The 6,305-nt window shown below is 40.8% G+C and overlaps 1 pseudogene; it reads left to right on the forward strand.

Annotated features, from left to right (window-relative positions):
• The window catches only part of LOC114005696 (60S ribosomal protein L13 pseudogene), a 42,549-nt pseudogene extending 37,557 nt beyond the window's left edge, over positions 1-4,992 (forward strand).
• The last annotated feature ends 1,313 nt before the right edge of the window (positions 4,993-6,305 follow it).

Consider the following 6,305-nt stretch of genomic DNA (forward strand, 5'->3'; position numbering starts at 1 on the left):
GGGAAGTGAAGAGAAGAGGATAGAGAAAGATAGCAAGTGAACAATAGAGAGGCAGGACGTTAGTGAGAAACAGATATGGATTTTTAACTGTTGATGATGACATGTATAGTATTGTCAACTGGATTGGTCTGAGAAGTATTTCATGATGGGCAAAGTATTTTTACAAGCAAAATGAGAAATAGCGATTGACTGTTTTAAATAATAATAATAATAATAATGATTGGGGAAAACATAGAAAAGAAATCGAATGTTGAAGCAGGGAGATTAATGTCTTTGTACTGACTGACGTGCATGGCATTCCCTTTTGAAAAAGCAATGTAATACACTGTAAAGTTATATGTAATCCAATGTGATATAAAGAAGATTATGATGATAATAAAACATAAAAATATAAAAAACTAAAAAAAAATGTACTATGCATATCAGAGATCCTCCACACTCTTCTTCTCAAAACCATTTTTGATGAATACACAATGTTATGTGTTTCTATACTGGGTTCTTTCTAAGATCAGTGAGAAATAATATTAATGGTAAAATTGCAATTGTGAAACATCAGGTAATTAATTAAAATGAATTCTGAGGGCCAGCAAGGTGGTAACTTGCTGCTCAAGCGATGCTGGAAGACAGTGGGTCTTCCCTGGTCAACCTGTACACATGAGATACATTCACCACGGCCACAGTTGGCTGGGAAGTCTGGAAGAAGTGGTCATGATATGAGACCCTGTGCGGGTGCCTGTCTTTATTCCTATCTTTCTTTCTTTTTCTTTGTCTCTCATTCTCATGCAATAACTAACCTTTAAAAAAAATGTTAAAAAAAAATCACAAGGTTCATACAGACATTTTCAGAAATGGAAAAAAGATCATGTATTCTGGGGTTGCCCAGCTCTCTTGACATGGGCAAGGGTGTCCATGCCTTTGTATGGGGTAGTCTGTGGCCTGGAAGCTTCTGACTTTTGGCCATAATTAGATACTATCTATTATCAACTGAAGACTACAAAATGTATTACTATTATTGATGTAATTATCCTTTGGACTTCCAGATAATTTCTCAGTGTAACTTGCTTATGGCTAATTCTTTAGTTTTATTCTCCATATAGCATAGAAGTTAGATCCAGTTTTACCCTTCAGAAAATTCCTCAAAGCCACTTTACAAATGCATCTGTGGTTTAAGTATTCAGTGCCTACATGTCTACCCAAGATAAGTGAAAACAGTGAACTACATTGAGCCTCAAATGTACGTGTTCATAGTAGCATTATTCATAAAAGTCAAATACTGGAAACAATCCAAATATCCATTAATGAGTGAATGGATAAACAAAACATGGTATTTTCGTAAGATGGAATACTAATCAGCAAGCAGTCAAAAGGAACTAAATATTGATATATACAACACCAAGGATGAAAAAAAAAACCCATTACACTACGGTAAGAGAAAGAAGCCATACTTAAGAGTTTACATATTTTATGATTTTATTTATATGAAATTTCTGGCAAAGGCAAAACTATAGAGACAAAAAGATCAGTGACAGACTGAGGCGGAAGGTAGAGCTTAAATGAGCATCTGGGAACTTTCTCAGGTGAGGGATATGTTCTACAGTCAGACTGTGGTTAAACAACTACATATATTTACTAAAAATCATTGGATTGTACACTTACAAATGGTAACATTTATGGTTTATAAATTACATACTTAAAAGCATAAGCAAAAACTCAGAAATAAAAGCAGAAATAATTTTTTTTTATTTCATCTGCAGCTTCATTGTTAATTCTGTTATGGTTTGAATGTCATCTCCAACATGTTGAAATGTAATTGCAGCAGTATTAAGAGGTGAGGCCGGGACCAGCAGTTAGCGTAATGGCTATGTCGTTGGACTCCCATGTAGTCAACTGCAGTTCACGTCCCGGACCCGGTGGCTTAAAACTCAGGCCGGGCGCGTGTGCGTGTGTGCCCAAGATCTGCAGAGGAGACTGGAGGAAGAAGGGATTGCGGCGTGGCCGTCCCCCCTGGGGGGTGATTTCTAGCTTTCTGTCTCTCTGTCTCTCTCTGTCTGGCGAGCGCATGAGCCCTATAGCAAAAACCTCTCAAAAAAAAAAAAAAAGAGTTGAGGCCTTGGATAGATGATTAGGCCATGAGGAGATCACGGGGAGCCTCTGGGAATGGGTCCTCCCTGTCTTACATGCTCACTTGTCCTCTGCCTTCCTCCTTGAGATGACACAGCAAGAAGGCCCTCAATAGATGCCAAGCAGATGCTGGCAACTGCTCTTGGACTTCCCAGTCTGCAGAACCATGAACCAAATAAATTTCTTTTCTTTACAAATAACTGAGTCTGGGGGCTTGCAGGTGATGTGGCGGTAAGGGCACTAGACTCCCATATGGCCGACTGTGGTTCGAGTCCCAGACCTGGCAGCTTGCTTTCTCACTTTCCCTTTCTCTCTTTCTCTCACTCTGTCCCTCTCTGGTCAAACTTAAATAAATAAATAAATAAATTTAAATAAAATAATTCTTAAAGAAAAAATTACTCAGTCTGTGGTATTCTCTAATAACAGCACTATCCTAAAAAAATGACAAGTTATTTCAGCAGTTGGACTTCATAATCATTGAGTTGACTGAGTTGACTTACTGAATTTAGAAATTGATCTTCATGATTCTGCCTTGGGGGAAGGGAGTAGCAGGATGCAGCAGGTTTTACAAAGCTCCAGAGATAGCAGCAAAGTCTGAGGTGGTAGGAGGTCAGAGCCCAGGAAAGGCAGCTAATGCTGGTTCCACCTTATCACCCATCACCCAGGAAGGGGGTGTACGGAAGTTCAGATCTGTCTGGAGTTCTGAAAACACCCAGGTCCTAGAGCTCACCCCAGTGTCTAAGCAACAGGAAGTCAGAGACGTAACCACAGAGCAGTAAGAGGGCAATTCTAGGCTTATGGCGACTCTGTATCAAAATTCCAACAAATTATTGAGATGTATGTCTTCATTTAGGGCCATGAGTACTAGCTCTAAGTTAGAAAATGTAGCTCCTATGCTGATACAAACCAAAATGTCTGTGAGCCAGATGCTCCAAATCTACTTCTTGGAAAGGCTTCTACAAAAATGACAAAAAGAATATTCTTTTCCTTAGCAACTGGATTTTCAGTGAGTTTTCTGTAAGAATCTCAAATCAATACTCATTAAGGGACATCCATTCCCACCCAGCCACAAAGCACTACTTCTAAACTCTACGTGCAGCAAATTTTATGACCAGGAACCATGCTGGGACTGGTGGCTATCTTGCCTCTCTTGCGCCCTGCATATGCCCAGCTCAGTGTGGTTAAGTTCGGAGGCATCTCTGCCTCTCTTCCTTTAAAGCTTCTGACCCAGAGGGAGGCACTTCTCTGGGCCTCCACGTCTTCAGGTGGAGCAGAGGAAATGTGGGCTGGCTCAAGATGAGATTTCCGTACCTAATACGCAAAGCAGTGTGACCCGACATTAGTCAAGGTGCCCAGTGTTCACAGATTGGTTTTGTCATCATATCCAAGAGTCTTTAAAGCATGTCTTATACTCAAGTTACTTTAAGAGATGAATGAAAGTGTAAATTATTTTTGTTCTTTTACGTCTGGCACTTTTCTAAGGGAAAAAGCAACAGATACTCAACAAGAAGAGAATACGCATTTAGAAACTGGCAACCGTTCTTGTGTGACTGAGAACATTATTTTATATAGCATCTCTATTCTCAAATTATGGGATAGAGAAAGCTCAAGACAGAAAAGCTATTCATGAATTTAGGAGCAGGGGTGGGAGTAGAGCACCTTTAGTTCGTAACTTACTCCCCACTTGAATGACACTAGCAGGAGAAAGACAGGGTGGAGATTCAGTGGTTGCTGCAGGAGGGTAAACAAGGTGGTCAATGAGTGTCCAGATTGAAAAGGCCATACTCAGTATGACCACACCAAGTCAATTCAGTATTTCTGGAGCATTTACTGGTTTCACGTTTGGAAGCTACAAATGGAAATGGTCCCTGACCTAAGGGTCACAGTGTTATGGATGGAACATTTATGTCCCTTAAAATTCTGAGGTTGAAGTCCTAAATCTCAGTGTGATGGTATTTAGAGGAACTAGATAATGTGCAGAAGCTGAGTTTTGAGGAGCACGATGGAAATACAGATGTTATTAGACGATGAAGAAAAAGCAATCATCATTATAACATTGACCAAGAACTTGGCTGAATTGTGTTCATATTCTAGTGTTTTCTGGAAGGTAGAATTTGCAAGTGAAGAAACTGAACATTTAGTAGAGGAGATTGATTTCTTTCCTTTTTTTTTTTTTTTTTTTTTTTTTTGCTATAGAGTGCATGCTCTCACTGGAGAGACAGAAGGAAACAGAGAGACATAAAGAGAGAAATCACTCCCCAGAGGGTATGACCACATCACAATCCTGTCTTTTCCAGTCTTCTCTCGGGATTTTGGGCATGCACTCATACACCCCCAGTGTGTTTCAAGCTGCCAGGTCTGGGACTCGAACTGTGGTCAACTACGTGGGGAGTCCAGCAATGTAATCATTACACCATCTGCTGGTCCCAAGCTAAGGAGATTTCTAGGCAAATTGTCAAAGGAGTGGTTTGGTTCCTCCTGACTGCTTATACAGTAAGAGGCAATTAAGACTTCAAGATCGAATTTATCAAAAAGGAATCAAAACTTATTCTGAAAATTGTTAGCCTGTCCATATTGTGAAAAACAAGAACGATGTTCAGAAGAGAATACCAAGGGTGTAAGGAGACTAGCATGGGTATGATCCATAGACCTAATCAGGATTGTATCAGCAGAAACACCAGGGGCTAGCACTAGTGAAAACACAAGCTCTGACCTCATCGAGGAGAGCTTCAAACGTTCATTATCTTTCAGGAAAAGGTTAAGATGGGCCCCAAAGGCAATTCAGAGATGATCAAAGCTGCTACTCACTCAGGCCCAGAGTGCACCAGTCAAGAGGGCAGTGATGCCTCCTATTTCCAAGGGCAGGACTAAAGCCTGGCAGAACCATGTGGGCGGCATTCTGTGGAGCTGAAGGGTAGTATGAACCGAAGTGGCAGGGTTGCCTTGCCAAGTTGTGGGTATGATTTTGCCACCCCAGTGTGTCTGGAAGGTGAAACCACCATTCCAGTGGGTTTGAAGGGCAGAGCATCAAACCAAGAAAGCATTCTCAAGTCACAGGAGCTGTTATTTTAGCCTTGCTATTTACTTACATGGGACCCATCACCCCTTTCTTTCCAGTTTTTCATTTTTGCCATGGGAGTATCTTTGTCTGTCCTACAACTGTATTTTAGAAGTCAAATACAGTCGTTTCATAGGTTTACAGTTAGAAAGGAATTTTACCTCAGGAGGAATTGTACCTCTAGCCTCTGTATATGATTTAGATAACATGTAGGGAAGGCTTGGAACTTTACAGTTGGTGCTGAAATTATTAATAATGAAGACTTTGGGGACTATTGGGAGTGAACCAATGCATTTTGTATGTAGGAAGGACCTGAATTTGGTGGCCCCAGGGGAAGAATGTTATAAACCAAATGTTTATGCCCCCCCAAATTCATATGTTGAAGCCTAACTTCCAATATAGAAGTATTTGAGGTAACATCTTTGGGAGGTCATTAAATTTAAAGTAGTAATGAGAATGGGGATCCTATTCTGGAATTAATGTCCTTATAAGAAGACAAGATCAGAGGTCTCCCTCTTTCTGCCATATGAGAAGGAAGTTATCAGCAAGCCAGAAAGGGGGCCACCATCAGAAACGGAATCTTCTGGCACCTCAATCTTCAACTTCTCAGCCTCTAGAACCGTAAGAAATAAATTTCTGATGTTCAGGTCACCCAGGCTTGGTATGACAGCCTTAGCCACTAATGCTCAGTGTTGGCTCAAAGGGGGAGGGGAATGCATCATAGACAATGAAAGAGAGGCGGGAAGGTGAGGAGATACATTCATTTTTAAAATTCCAATAATAGAAAACTGACCTGGGTGTTTCTTTAATCTAATATTCTGTTGGCAACTGCATGCAGCAAGCTCTCAAGGGTTGCAGAACAATAGTGTAGTCATCCCCCTTGATGTAAATGTTAGAAGTGTCCTGAGGTTCTGCTTTTCCTCGAAAGCACTTGGCTCTGTAAGTCAGTGAGGCTGTGTGCTGTGGAAGGAGGATACACAGACCAAAGTTAAAGAAAAGGCTGTTTTGGTTCTGCTATAGGCAATATGGTTGGATCTTGTTGGGTTTTTTTTGGAGAGGTTTTCCCTATAGGGCGCGTGCGCTCGCCAGCCAGAGAGAGACATAGAGACAGAAAGGGAGAAATCAC

This window comes from Tupaia chinensis, unplaced genomic scaffold (assembly GCF_000334495.1).
Source record: "Tupaia chinensis unplaced genomic scaffold, TupChi_1.0 Scaffold144276_1, whole genome shotgun sequence".
Taxonomy (NCBI): Eukaryota; Metazoa; Chordata; class Mammalia; order Scandentia; family Tupaiidae; genus Tupaia; species Tupaia belangeri.